Source organism: Camelus dromedarius, chromosome 13 (assembly GCF_036321535.1).
Source record: "Camelus dromedarius isolate mCamDro1 chromosome 13, mCamDro1.pat, whole genome shotgun sequence".
NCBI classification, from domain to species: domain Eukaryota; kingdom Metazoa; phylum Chordata; class Mammalia; order Artiodactyla; family Camelidae; genus Camelus; species Camelus dromedarius.
In genome coordinates, this window is record NC_087448.1 from 57794103 (window position 1) to 57809491 (window position 15389).

At 45.7% G+C, this 15389-nt stretch overlaps 1 protein-coding gene across 1 annotated transcript in view; it reads right to left on the bottom strand.

The window, feature by feature from the left end:
- TMEM272 (transmembrane protein 272) overlaps positions 1-13521 on the bottom strand; it is a 69161-nt gene extending 55640 nt beyond the window's left edge. The window contains exon 1 of the mRNA XM_064492903.1: positions 13393-13521. The gene's annotated coding sequence lies outside the window, so the exon portion shown is untranslated. The remainder of the gene's footprint in view (positions 1-13392) is intronic.
- Positions 13522-15389: the final 1868 nt, after the last annotated feature.

Here is a 15389-nt window from a genome sequence, read left to right on the forward strand (position 1 = left end):
AATTTTTGTGGCAAGTCTAATCTATGTTCTTTCTGTCTGCTAACAGATTTGCTAAGGAGTTTCTGTTATTTTGCAGATTGCCCTGGAGTTTGCAATGGCCCAGGGATTCCAAGAATGTGCTCCAGGGTCCCCAAGTTGGGAGAGGTGGGAAGGGGGTGGGGGAGCACTGAGGCTTCTGTGCTTTGTTTTGTGTATAATTTTCCTCAGGGAAATGCCATCGGCAGAGAGGCTTCTGCAGGGGTGGCTTGGGGAGGAGGACCAACTTCATAGGGAAACAGGAGAAAGAGGCTGGGCTGCGCCTCATTCATTTTTAAACCCGCAGCTTCAAGTCCTTAGTAGATGCTCAATTAACATTTTGGGAAAGACTATTTGGAGGGGGAAAGGGTGGACTTGATCATCTCTGTTGAAGAGGGACAGTCGACGGAATGGAAATGAAAGTCAAATAAAAGTTTTGTAAGGTCAGTGATACTTGTAAAATATTTGTAAACTTGGGTTAACGAAAATCTGAAGATCAGGTGGATTAGTCATGTTAGGGATTTAGTTTTCTCCCAGCGGTACTATGGTCTTTCTTTTTTAAGACCAATAATGTCTTATTTTCATGCCCAGAGTTGGAAGGAGTGAAGGAAATTGGGGTCAGGGAGGGAAACTGAGAGACTGGCCTTCCCCTGCCTCATCTGAGCCCCTGCAGCAGCGAGTGGCTGTGGGGAAACTGAGGAAGAGGAGGATTCATCTTGGACTCTTGGGAGATTGGGATCTTTTATTCCTATGAACCATCTAGACAGTCTGTGTCCCCTGAAGCCTGGAAGCAGGAGCATCCACTCCCCAGGACACTGCATTCATCATCACCACCGTCATCTCATCTCGGCCAGGGGCGTCTGCTGGGCCCCCAAAGTACCACAGACTTGTGTGGCAGGAAATAGCTGGCCCAGGTGGGCAGCTCACCTGCCTACTTGCTTTCAGACCCATCCTTCTCCCGCTGTTGCCCTCAGATTGTGGGGGACTGGCCCCTACAACCTACAGTCCCCAACTTCCTGTGCCTCCTTGCTGTCGGTTGGGTTCAGCCAATGGGAGGCGCGGGTGAATGAAGGGGAGATTTGGTGTACACCGGCCCATTGCACCTACCCGCCTCCCCAGCCTCATCTGGGGCAGTGGCTACATCTCTGGCAGTGACCACTTTTCCTCCTTGGACCCAGGTCTGCTACGCAGCCCTTGCTCTGCTTCTGCCCCCCGCCACCCCCATGGCCTTTCCCCCACGGTGGCCGCACCTGCCTGGCAGCCAAAACCACAGGGCCCTCAGGCAGCCCCTAGTCCATAGTCCCAGCCTCCAGTTCCTAGGCTCTGAGGGCTCAATCTCCTCCCTTTGTTCCTCCAGCCCTAGGAGTGGAAGCAGCTTCCTGAAGTCGTCCATCTCCGGGTTCCCTCCCCCTCCCCTGGTTTCAGCTCTGGTAACCCCCTTGTCACCAACCTACTGTAGTAATTCCTTCTCCTAAACTCCCTGCCCTGGGACCCGCTTTCCTGAAAGTCTACTTTTCAGATTAGAACACAGGAGCCCTGAGACTCCGAGGCTCTTGCTACCAGTCTCTCTCAAGGGCCCCCTGACCCTCCTCCTTTTTGCATGTTACATCCCTTTCCTGTGAATGGTGCCTGCTTTAAAGCAGCTCTTTTCATCAGGGAAAACAAAGTATATTAAAGGTCTGTGAATATTCAGCAAACACTGGGGCGGCACTACAACCAGCATAAGAAATTCCAACATTCCATCTCCCAGGATGAGCCAGCCTGTGGGAAATCTAACCCAGCACACGAGAAAGTGTCAAACTTCCTTCATTCTCCAGCTCGTTCCAGCAGAGCCATCGGGACAGTCTGGGAAGGATAAAGGTGTTCAAACCCTATCACAAGCCATACAGCTCTACGTGTGTGTGTGTGTGTGTGTGTGTGTGAGAGAGAGAGAGAGAGAGAGAGAGATGTATGTGACATAAATAGAAGATTTTTGCTGTAAATATTGAAACTTTTTTTTATCATTTCAGGGACTGTTTTAAATTTGAGAGGACTTTATCAGCAGCAGCACTTCCAGGAGAGCGAGCCCTTGCACAGCTTGGCTAAAGCACTTGGGGGCAAGTCCACGGTCAGCACCATCACTGCTCTCTGGGGAAGGCTGTTCTCTGAGAAGTTGCAGGTGCACATTCCCCACCACCTCGCCTGACCCGATGCCCTGAGAAGACATGAGACTCCTGGGTCAGAGACAAAGGACTTGATCACTCACCGCACAGCAAGCAACACAAGCTTCACGTTCCAGTTGGTTCCCTTGTTCCTCGAGTACTGCAGGGTGACACCGAGTGGCGCAGGCGAAACTGGGCACATAGTGGGTTTGTGTCACAGCAGAGGAACGCCACGTTTAAGGAACCCACATCTTTCAAAGGGACCTCAAGCGAACCTGCCCCACTTTGACACCAGATTGAGACATTATCTTCATTATCCTAGACACCAAGCAAATCTGCCCTCTGCCCTGGAAGGAGACATTATTTAGGTTTCCCAAGGCAATTTAATTATAATCTTCCTTGAAAGGATAGTCTAGAACAGAAGTGCAGTGCTCCCAACTCAGAAAACATGTCAAGACACAGAGACCCACGGAGAACTTTCCCCTAACACACCCCTGGTTAAGGATCATTGATGCAGGATATTATTTCTATATCTAGATGCTCTACATGTTTCAAACAACAAATTGACAAATGAGCTCTTCTGATCCTGCCATATGGGTGGGGAAACGGGCAACTGCCTTATGGTTGAGCTACCACTATATGAATATATTTTATTTCTGTATAAAAAAATAACCTGATTCAAGTTTGCAGTGTAGGAATCCAGCGAGGGTTAAATTAAATAATACATGCAAAATGTTGGTACATAGCAGGCAATACAACTGGGTTCTTCACTCTCTTCTTCTATGCTTTGCCTGCTTCACAGCCTTGCCTGAAACTCTCCTGGCTGCACATCAAGAATGGCTTAGATTTATGTCGTTTTCCTGCTACTGGTAGCAATGCTTAAAGGAGTCCATTGAATTCTTTAAATGTGTCCCGGGGGAGGCACCCAGCTTACAATAAGGGCAATAAAAATGACTGCGCTGTCGGCAACCTGTTATCTGTAATTTTATGATCTGCCACTCACTTGATTCTACCATTTCTCCTGATTTCTCGTCCTGCCTCCATCCCCATCCCATTCTGTTGGCCTTTTCAAGACCACCTTCTAGAAACTGTCTACACCCTGTGTTTTCTGCAGCCACAGCTCTTTTGTTTATTCACCTAGTAATAATTTGCTGATGACATGATCTCTTATATAGAAAAGTCTAAGGAAGTCCATTAAAATAATTATCAAACCAATAAACGAGTACAGTAAGGTGACAGCATACGAGATCAACATACAAAAATCAACTGTATTTCTGTACACTACCAGTGAACGATCTGAAAATGAAACTGAGAAAACAATTCCATTTGCAATAGCACCAAAAAGAATCCAGTACTTGAGAATAAACATAACATGAGAATCACAACGCTTATACAATAAAAACTATAAAATACTGTTGAAAGAAATAAAATAAGGCCTAAATAAATAGAAAGACATTCATCTTCATGAAGCAGAAAACTGAAGTATTGTCAAGACGCTAATACTCCTCCAAACTGAACTACTGATTCAGCAAATCCCCTCAAAACCCCAGCTAGTACTTGGCAAGTTGACCTTCAAATTCATATGGAAATTCGAGGGATCCAGAATAGCAAAAACAATCTTTAAAAAGAAAAAAATCTTGAGGGGGAGGATATGGCTCAGTGGCAGAGCACATTCTTAGCATGCTCTACGTCCTGGGCTCAATATCCAGCACTTCCATTTAAAAAGTAAATAAATAAAAATAGACCCAATTACCTCCTCCCCAAAAGAAAAAAATCTTTAACAAGAAGGATAAGGCATGGCTTCTAATGAATACCAGGATTTGGGGGGGGGGGTGTGTGGAGGGACTGAAAATGCTGTAAAATTCAAAAGTGGTTATGGTTGTACAACTCTGTGAATACACTAAGAAACACTGGATTGATTATAAACTTTAAAAGGCTGAATTTTACAGCAAGTGAATTGTATCTCAATAAAGCTGTTACCTACAAAAAAAAAAAAAAAAAAAAAAAGCAAGGCTTCAGACTTCTGAGATTTGTGATACTGATAACGAGGTAACCTCCCGTGTACTCTGAAGGTTGTGAAGGGAGAGAACCTGGTTCTGTTACACACTGACATGCTTTAATGGAGCATGATTCCTGGGTGTGGTTGCATCCAGACCAACTAAAAAATTGTGCCTGGCACTTGACCTATTAAGAAGTCAGGTTCCACACGGGGTTATTTCTGGGCTTCAGTGCAGAAATAACCCTGGTTCTATAAGGAAACCACTTCAGCTGGAGAAGATGGTACCCTGGTAGAGCTGTGTACACCCATCTCGCTCACCCACATCTCACACCTCGCTCAGCTGTCGATGGCCTTGGAACAGGTACTCCTAGAAGTTAATATAGCCACAGAAACTCAAAAACAAAGAATAACCCAGTAAAAACCACAGAAGCACACTCGTTTATCCGGGTAAATGGCATCACCAGCTGCCCAGGGAGAAATCTTGGACACGTCGCCAATGCCTCCATTTTCCTTACTCCGCCCCCCTCCCCCCCCAGTGCCTGCTCCATCTAAAACATCCTTCACGTGCTGTAAGTTCTGTAGTATTTTTGCCTAATCAGTTTCCAGAGGCCCCTGATTTTTCTTCGCTAGGTACCAGTTTGCTGCTCTGAGACTGGGCCTGCAGTCTTAATAGTGGGGTCCTATTAACCATGTTAATCGCATTAAACATATTAAAGTCACACCATGTCTTGCCTCTGCTCAGACTGCCACTGCTCCTTGTCTCACTGAGACTCAGAACGACTGAGGTTCCACCCCACTCACCACCGCACCCTACCTTCGCCACCAGGCTCCGTCCCACACGCCTGCCTCCCAGGCCTCTTTGCCTCTCCCTAAACACGACAAGCGCACTGCTGCCTGGGCTTCTGCACTTACGGTTCCCTCTGCCTGGGCCCCGCTCACTTCTGGGACCCACATGATTGGCTCCCTTGAAAGTTTGCCCAGGGTCACCTGCCAGTAGGCTCCCCCATCCCCACTTCACCCTGCACTGGCTGCCTCATTTCCTTTGTCTTTCTCCATCACCATCTGACAGACCATAGATTTACTTGTCTGTTGATTGTCATCCTCTCCCCATCATTACATGAAGGCCCAGAGTTGCATTCACTGTTTGTACTTCCAGAGCCTGGACCAGTGCATGTAGCAGATATTCAATTCATACCTACAAGTGACTGAATGAACGAGAGGGATGTAAGGCTCCAGGACCTGAGCTTTCATGCATTTTCTCTGTGTTGCTGCCTGTGACTTGCCTGCAAGCAGCCTCCTCTGTCTCATGTTGGGACAGCAGCCTCAGGGGTCACCCACACCCTTCTTGAGGCAACAGTCAGCACAACCTGTGCATCATGGACAGAACTCCCAGCCCACAAAGCCCTCCCGGGAAATGGATCTCTAACTAAAGACTCTGGGGTGGGGGGACTGGAAAGAGGGTTTCCATGAAGCAGAGTTTACCTTAATAAACAATCTCCCTTTAAACGTCTTTGTTCTTTCTCCAAAGCTCCTTTCTAGGCAGCCCTACTTATTTATTAAGGTCCCTTCCAGGGAGCCTGGTCTGTACCCTCTCCCAGATCAAGTAGGTGCCCCAGACCCTGGGCATCCCCCCAGAGTGGCACTGACCATGCCATCCACGTGTCTGCCTCCCACACCAGCTCATGAGCCACTGGAAGATGGGGGCAGTATCCCCAGTGCCTGGTGCCATCCTGACACACAATCCACATTTAATAAATGCTCACTGAATGGATGAATGGGTACATGAGTGAGTGAAGGAGAGGATACTTTGGGATCTGAAAAGCAGACTGATGGAAATGATTATGAAGAGGATGTTCAGAGTTACGGAATTCACCCTCCTGAGCCCAGGGTTCTGTCTGACATTCAGAACTAACAGGTGTCCATTAAATAAAGCTTTCCGAGGAAAGAAATTTCACAACTTCCCCTCTTCCTCTCTCTGGCCACAAAGGCTGTTGATTCAGACACTGAATTAAGAAATAGATTAGCAGACAAATTGCATTGCCAGGGCTCGGTCTGTGCTCTTGTTGTCCTGAAGCTAATGTTTCCACGGGATACAGTTGAAGTCATCTCCTCCCTCTGCTCTTGGACTCCCCTCTTCCCCCCAAAAGGCAGGGCCAGGGGCCTCAGTCCATTGCAAAAAAATTCTGAGATACATAAAATCCTAAACAGATAACCAAGAAGCTAAGGAAAGCAGTTTGCTTTTACCTGTAGCATTTTGAAATTTACCAAGGAGTTCTTTCTAATTGTACTGGCACCAAAGAAATGGGAGGGCTGCCCCCTAAAGGGGCAATTCAGCAGAATGAATCTCTTGGAATGACTGTAATTATATTGTCTGCTTGCTCTCTCTCTGCCAGTGACAGCATGTGCTTAAGCGAGCTGTTCCCTGGTGAGCAGGTCCTGCGTTCTTCTTTCTCTGGATTTGCAGCTGCATTGCAGAGGCAGCTTAAAATAACCCAAATCGAGGCCAGGCTGCACCCTGATGTGGAAGTCAGACCCTCAGGGCTATAGAGCCTGAGGCAGGACCATCCTGAGTCTGCAGCCATTACAGTGCATGTCCTTCTGGGGGGCGGTAATGGACAGAAGTCTGCAGAGGACTGGGACCGCGAGGAAACACAGCCTGCCCCTGTTTGTTGGCATTTTCTCCTGGAAAATGTATCCACAGGACAAACTCTGAAATCTCTGAAAAAAATCTTGCTACATGTGCTTGAAAGACAATAAATAAAATCACCGAGGCGTGTTGTCCTCAGGTGGGCCCGTGGTGATTAAGCAGCGGAGCTGGGATTTGGGGAGCATTTGGGAGATCGGAAACAGGAGGAGAATGCCAGAGGCTGTCAGCCTGCCACACAGCTGCAAACACGCTGAGAGAGTCAGACAGGAAAACTGACATCTGTCAGGGAACAGTTAGCTGCCGTCAAGCCCTGAGCCTCTGCTCGGTGCTCTGCAGGGTTTGAGAGGTTTCCAGATGTCCTTTTGTTTCAACACAGTCTCTTCTTAACACACATCAGGAAGAAAGAAGCCCGGGGTGCAGGCTGTAAAAAGCACTGAATTGACTGTCGAGTTCAGCTTAGCCCAGGGACAGCAAGGACCACTTCCAAGGTGCGATGAGCCAACAGGAGTAGGGTGCTGGAACTCGTCACACAATGCCTCATTTAATCCAGTAAAAATCTGCGAGGTGGGTCACTTTAAGCCCATTTAAGGAACAAGGAAAATGACACTCAGCAAGGCTAAGGAACTCTACCCCAAGAGGGAGAAAGCCAGGTAAGAGGGGTCAGCCAGGTACGTCTCTGACAGTGGAAATGCCAGTGCTCACTTGCTATCTGGCCTCTCTGGAGGATGCACGCAGCACCCAGGGCCAGTCCCAAGGTGAAGAGGACTGGGAGGGAAGAGAGGTGTGGGAGGCTCCCCGCCAGGGAAGGTGGCTGGGGGGGTTTCTCAGGGACACAGGCTGACTCCTGGGTTGCTCACGTAGCACACCTGTCACCAGGTAAGGGAGGCCCAGAGACGTGCGTTCAACCACTGACCCTGCCACCTTGAGCAAGTCACATGACCTCCCTGAAGGGCAGTGTCCTTGACCACAAGATGGGGATGTGCCCCTGGCCGCCGAGTGGTCAAGAGAGTTAGTGACAGTCTACGGAAACCACTCGGCCCAATGTAGGACCTCCATCAAAACATGCAAGGGAAGTTGGGTAATAAAGCATGTTAAAAAAATTTCTTGCCATAGATGTCTCCAGGGCTGGAGAGAGGGGAAGGGGACTGTTAGTGAGGAAGTCAGGTGAGACATCCTGTTCGTAAAGAGGCAATTACAGTGACCTAATCATGCTGCCTGAGAGTCAGACGGGTCTTGCATTAGCTTAGAGACCCTGCTTCCCCAGACCGTGGCCCACAGAATAGTAGTGGTGCCACCTGGACCCAAGCCCACGTCTACTGCACCAGAATCTGCACCTAAACAAAGCCCCAGGTGAACAGGTGCGTGCTGGGGTCTGAGGAGCGCCGTGAGACCAGCACTTGGACTCGGGATTCGGATCCTGGTTGGGCTGGATCCATCCCTAACAGAGCAGTTAAGTCACAAGATGAAGCTACAGTCATTAAGTGGCCCAACGTGCTCCTGAAAGAGGCGACCGTCACCATGGACCTCAGCAGGGCATCTTTCCTTCCTCCTCTAAAGGCTTTGTGATGGATCTGCTACACCTGTAGGCCTCCTCTTTCTAAACACCTGGCCACGAGCTGGTGGGGATGTGCCGCTTTGGGCCAAGGGCAAGGTCAACTAACCCCGGTGTAGGCGGAGCCCAGAGAGGGCTGTTTGCTCCAGGAACTTCAGATACAGCAAAGCCTCAAGGTCAAGGATGGAAGGACATTCCTAAGCTCCCAAATCCCGAACCCCCGCCACCTCTGTCCTGCCCGGGCTTCCAGGTGCCTCACACACCTGAGCCAGCTCAGCCGGCTGTCTTCTGGGAGATGAGCGGTATCCCGGGGAGCCCTGTGGTTGAAGGACAACGGCTCTGAGGGCCCTGCAGACGAGCCCTGCGGTAAGAGCAACTGCTGTTTACTCAGTGATGGGGGGGGTGGCAAGTGCTTAACATCCCTGAGCTCACCTCCCTGAGCTGTGCAGTGTGTGATGAGGATCAAATGAGATCAGGAACATGTCTGCCTTGCAGCAGGTATTCAGTAAATCACAATATAATGACAGTCCTGGCTTGACTCCTGGCCTCTTGGCACACAGGGAGTTCCAAATTCTCATGTTGCAAACAGACACTCAGTGTCCCCCCAAAATGTCAACCCTCCTTCCTCCCACTTCTAGATGTTTGAGTAACTTCATTCCTGTTTACTGAAAAAGTAACCCCACTATCCTCTTTCTCCCATTCACTTCTGCCCATCCAGGAATTGGCTCCACCAATTATGCTGCCTTTTTCTTATCTGTCACCTGAGACACTAAATTTGATCTCTCTCCATCCTGAAAATACTTTCCTCATCCCTGCCACCCTCAGATGGCATCCCTTTTCTCCTCCTTTTCCCCATCGCAATTCTCAAAACGGTGAGCTGCATTTCTCGCACCTGCTCATCTCAAAGGCCTCCCATTGCCCAGCAAAGCCACCGGGGCCGGCACCTCCTCCTGCCACCTGGCACCCTCAGACACGTCCGTCCTGGCACCTTGAACTTTCACAACAGCCCCTTGGTCCTCTTCTCTCTCAAGTCACCTGCAACATTTAATGCTGCTGACATTTCCCACCTTAAAACTCTTTCTCAACGTCTGGATAGTTTAGAAAGGCACACCGCAGTAGGGATGGAAAGGCGTGATGTCTGGGCTGTGCTTTAAATCACTTCAGCCAACCAAAACAGTCGGGGGAAAACAGAAAGCAAAGAGGAAATGGAAGAAGCAATCTGACAGTCTTGACAATTATTTAGTTCAAGGAGAGGTTCAGGGTTGGGTGTGGGGATTCCCTGTGCTATTCTCTGTATTTGTACACACTCTCAGCAGCCGACATTTTTCATTATAACTTTTTTTTTTAAATTTCTTTCCTGGGCCACCGCATCACATACCCCTCCTGGCTCTGTTTCTCCTCTTGCTTCATCTCCTCCCTTAAAAATAAGTGTTTCCCGAAGTCTTTGCCCACTTTTCCTGTGTCAGGACTCAGCGTGCAGGGCCTGCTCGCTGCTTTACCTGAGCTCTCGGCACAGATGCCCTGACTCTACCCTCCAGTCGTGGCTTCTCTCCAAACTCCAGACTCACATATATTTTTTAAAAATTTATGCATGTTAAAAAATACGTATAGAGAGAGAATAATATAGCAAAAGTCATGTACCCAACACCCAGATTTAACCAGTGTTGACACTTCAGCAAATTTCCTTCATAGTTTTAGAATCAACATGTTACAAATATAGCTGAAGAACCTCACACCCTAACAAACCTCTCCAGCTCTGCCAGTTCTCTTCCCTTTCTCCTGAGAGGAAACCCCTGTTCTGAACTCAGGGTGTATCTCCAGACCATATTTATACTTTGACTACTGAAGCCTGTGTCTACAATATATGGAACAATGTTGTTTTTTAAATTTACATAAAGCAATTTCACTATATGTGTCCATCTGTAACCATTTTCTCTCAACACTGTGCTTTCCAGAGTTACCCATATTGACACACAAAGACCTAGTTCGTTCATCTTGAAAGCTGCAGAGCATCTTGGTGACACCTAGCACAACTTTTCTCCTTACTTCCCTATTGATGGACATCTTGGCTGTTTCCTATACAAACAGTGCTGCAGCGACAGTCTTTTGCAGGTCTCCCTGTGTACACATGCGTGAGCATGCTGCTTTCCTCTGTGCACATCTACTAAAGGCCATACAAAAACTACTAGAGTTGATAAAAGAATTCGGCAAGGTAGCAGGGTACAAGATTAACATACAGAAATCAGTGGCATTTCTTTACACTAACAATGAAATATCTAAAAAGGAAGGTAAAGAAACAATCCCTTTTAAAATTGCATTCAAAAAAATAAAATACTTAGGAATAAATCTGACCAAGGAGGTGAAAGACATACATGGAGAACTACAAAACATTGACTAAGGAAATTAAAGATGACTTAAAGAAATGGAAAGATAGCCCTTGTTCTTGGACTGGAAGAATTAATGGGATCTCTATCAAATTAACCAGGACATTTTTCACAGGACTAGAACAAATAATCCTAAAATTTATATGGAATCACAAAAGACCCAGAATTGCCAAAGCAATATTGAATAAAAAGAAAGAAGCTGGAGGAATAACCCTCTCAGACTTCAGACAATACTACAGAGCTACAGTAATCAAAATAGTGTGGCATTGGTACAAAAACAGACCTATGGATCAATGGAACAGAATAGAGAGCCCAGAAATAAGCCCACAAACTTTCGGTCAATTAATTTTTGACAAAGGAGGCAAGAACATACAATGGAGTAAAGACAGTGTCTTCAGCAAATAGTGTAGGGAAAACTGGACAGCTGCATGTAAATCAATGAAGTAGAACACTCCCTCACACCATGCACAAAAATCAACTCAAAATGGCTTAAAGACTTGAACATAAGACAAGACACTATAAACCTCTTAGAAGAAGACAGGCAAAACATTATCTCACATACATCTCAGCAATGTTCTCCTAGCGCAGTCTACCCAGGCAATAGAAATAAAAGCAAAAATAAACAAATGGTACCTAATTAAGCTTATAAGCTTTTGCACAGAAAAGGAAACCATAAGCAAAACAAAAAGACAACATACAATGGGAGAAGATATTTGTAAAAGACAAGACTGACAAGGGCTTAATTTCCAGAATATGTAAACAGCTCACACAACTTAATAATAAGAAACAACCCAATCCACAAATGGGCAGAAGACCTAAACAAGCAATTCTCCAATGAAGACATACAAATGGCCAATAGGCACATGAAAAGATGTTCAATATTGCTAATTATCAGAGAAATGCAAATCAAAACTACAATGAGGTATCACCTCACACAAATCAGAATGGCCATCATTCAAAAGTCCACAAATGATAAATGCTGGAGAGGCTGTGGAGAAAAAGAAAGCCTACCACACTGTGGGAATGTAGTTTGGCGTAGCCATTATGGAAAACAGTGTGGAGATTCCTCAAAAAACCAAAAGTAGACTTAACCTATGATCCAGCAATCCCACTCCTGGGCATATATCTGGAGGGAACCTTAATTCAAAATGATACATGCACCCCAATGTTCTTAGCAGCACTACATATAATAGACAAGACATGGAAGCAACCTAAATGTCCATTGATAGATGACTGGATAAAGAATTTGTGTTATATTTATACAATGGAATACTACTTAGCCATAAAAAGAATAAAATAATGCCATTTGCAGCAACATGCATGAACCTGGAGAATGTCATTCTAAGTGAAGTAAGACAGAAAGAGAAAGAAAAATACCATATATCACTTGTATGTAGAATCTAAAAAAATAAAAGACAAACAAACTTATTTACAAAACAGAAACAGACTCACAGACATGGAAAACAAACTTATGGTTACTGGGGTTAGGGGGATGGGGTGGGAAGGGATAAACTGGGAGTTTGAGATTTGCAGATACTAACTACTATATATAAAATAAACAAGTTTATACTGTATAGCATAGGCAACAATATTCAATATCTTGCAGTAATTTATGGTTAAAAAGAATATGAAATGAATATGTTCCTATGTGACTGAAGTATTGTGCTATACACCAGAAATTGACACAACATTGTAAACTGAATGTATTTCAATAAAAATATTTTTTAAAAATATATACATGCACCCCAATGTTCATAGAAGCTCTGTTTACAATAGCCAAGATGTGGAAACAACCTAAATGTCCATTGACAGATGACTGGATAAAAAAGCTGTGGTATATTTATACAATGGAATACTACTCAGCCATAAAAATAATACAATAATGCCATATGCAGCAACATGGATGGACCTGGAGATCATTCTAAGTGAAATAAGTCAGAAAGAGAAAAAAAAAAAAAAAGACAAATGAACTTATTTACAAAACAGAAACAGATTCACAGACATAGAAAACAAACTTACGGCTACCCCTGGGGGTGGGGTGAGGGTGGGAAGGGATAAATTGGGAGTTTAAGATTTGCAGATACTAACTAGTATATATAAAATAGATAAACAACAAGTTTATACTGTATAGCACAGGGAACTATATTCAAGATCTTGTAGTAACTTATAGTTAAAAAGAATCTGAAAATGAATATATGCGTGTTCCTGTGTGACAGAAGCATTATGCTGTACACCAGAAATTGATACAACATGGTAAACTGACTATATTCAATAAAATATACATATATAATATATATAAATATATATATATATATATATAATAAATATATAAAAGACTAGGCAGCCAATGGCATTATTTTGTGGAAATACAGGTAGAAGTTGGTAGTGAGGAGTCCAAGAGGCATTTTAATAGTGATTTGTATGCCTGCGATCAAGGAACACACTCCCAGCATGCTTTTTACTAGGTAGAAAAATAAAGCCACTGTCTGTATTTTGCTATAGTACTTAAACAGGCTTCTGATAAAAGCCAGTTAAAAACTATTTTGTGTAGTTTTTCAGATGAAGTGAAACTACATTGTCTTACGCCAGCTAAAAGTAGACAGATAAAACACAAGACTTTGTCAATTTTAAAATAAAATAGGCAGTTATCTTACCAGCTCCATGAGTTTATCTGGGAATAGCAAGAGGAATCGAAATTTGGGAAAAGAAAGCTCCAGCTGACCGTGGGCAAATCCAGAGAAAAAAAGGAAGAGAGCTCGCTTTTATAGCGGAAGGGGGTAAGTTGGAAGGGGCTGCTCCAAATGAAATGATTTCACTGGAGGAAATAGAGTTCAGGGTGGTGACAGCTTCTCATTGGCTGAACTGCAGCACTTCTCATTGGCTGGGCTGTTGCTGGGCGAGGAGAAAAATCTTCCTTCCTCATGCTGGGGTAACCTTCCCGCCCAGGATTGTAAAGTAAGCTGCGGTAGATGGTGTGTGCCTTCAGGGCTTCCCGATTCCATTTGAAATGTGGTTTGTCTTTATGAATTTTCACAACATTCATGGTCATTCATGGGCCTCGTTTAAGAGACCAATTCCTGGAATCCCTCCCGCAGTGGTTTTGCTCTTCCTCGAGGCTAAGGCAGAGCAGTTGCCACCCTTGCTCACCTAGGCAAAACCCAGCTGCAACACCAGCCCCTTGTCTGGAAACTTCCCAGGCACCAGGGGAGGCCAAGGTTCCTGGGAACCCTCAGGGAGAACCACTTTCCCGGTTAACGGCCCAGCACCACGCGGCCGGGAGATGACCTAGGAGAAAAGCAGTAGATTTAAACTGAAAGCCCTGGAGGCTCAGTGGTTGCCTAAAAGTTTAGGCTCAGAAGGAAGGGAAGGGCACGTAAGAGGCAAGACAAAACAAGGACTCTTCCTAGTTTGGGTGTGTGTGGGAGGGTGGTTGTGAGTGTGGCAGGGAAGTGCGGGGAGGCGGCTGGTGAGGGGTGAACGGCGAGGGGGCTGGAGTCATTTGCACCGAACATTCTTTGGGGGACAGGGAAGCAGGGATGACTGATGAGGAAGAGGCAAGTTATTAAACATTCCCCAGAAATGGGTGGGGCTTTAAATGGAAGATGAAGCCTCCATCCTGAGGCATCTAATATTTTTTGTACTTTACAGAAAACTCCACTGATCCAAATTTAAGTGTCTCTAACTAAAGTCAGAGACGAGCAGCATGTGTCTCTTTTGGATTCCTAGAATAAAGTTCAAAATTTAGCTGGGTTCTAAACACATATGGATTTAGCCTTAACCCTGATCGTTAAGCAAGGAGAATACAGAAGTTTGTAAAACATCCATATTCCTCCAGACCCAACAAGATCCTCGCTGAGCACTGCTCCCCCCAGTGCCCTAGTGAGGGCAGGTGTCCCCGTGACTAAATCTGCATGACGTCAGGTCCAGGTCGCCTCCACCTGGGTGATGGAGACACCACACCTCTGTGATGGGGATGTATTTAGCCCCCAGGGCTGAGTCATCAGAAATAGCCGAGCACAACTGTTCCGCTTTAATCAAATGTCAGTGCATTCTCTAGGAAATCATACCTAAAGTGACGGAATTCTACCCAGGAGAGAAGGGAAAAAATCAAAATAGATTTGTGAAAATAATCACATTTCTAAATATGATGCAGATAAATTGAGTGAGACAAGATCTCGCCCTCTAAACCAGACTGAACCGACATGTTAGAGAAACCACCTTACTTTTCACAACTTCTGTGCACTGGCACCCATCGTGGTCATTTCCTAATTCCCACTGGGCACCTGCATCATTCATTCAGTATTTTCTAGGAGCCTGTACCCCATTGCAAGACAATCCCGGAACCTCTCAGTCTCATCACGTGAGTGTCATATCACATCAGTGTCATTCTAACAGTGACGTCTGCCGGTCAGTACGCCAGGCATTCACGTCCACAATTTCATACAACCTTCACAAGTTTCCTTCTACACCGATCTGGAAGCTCAGAAAGGTGGAGTGACTTTCTTGAGGGGGTAGCATCAGGTTTTGAACTCAAGTCTGCCCAACTCTGATGCCGATGGATGGAATTTCACTGATGAGTCATCCCAACAGTGTACTCTGCACAGCTAATGCAGATTCGGAGCCCTGGGCTGCAAGCACAGACATAAACACA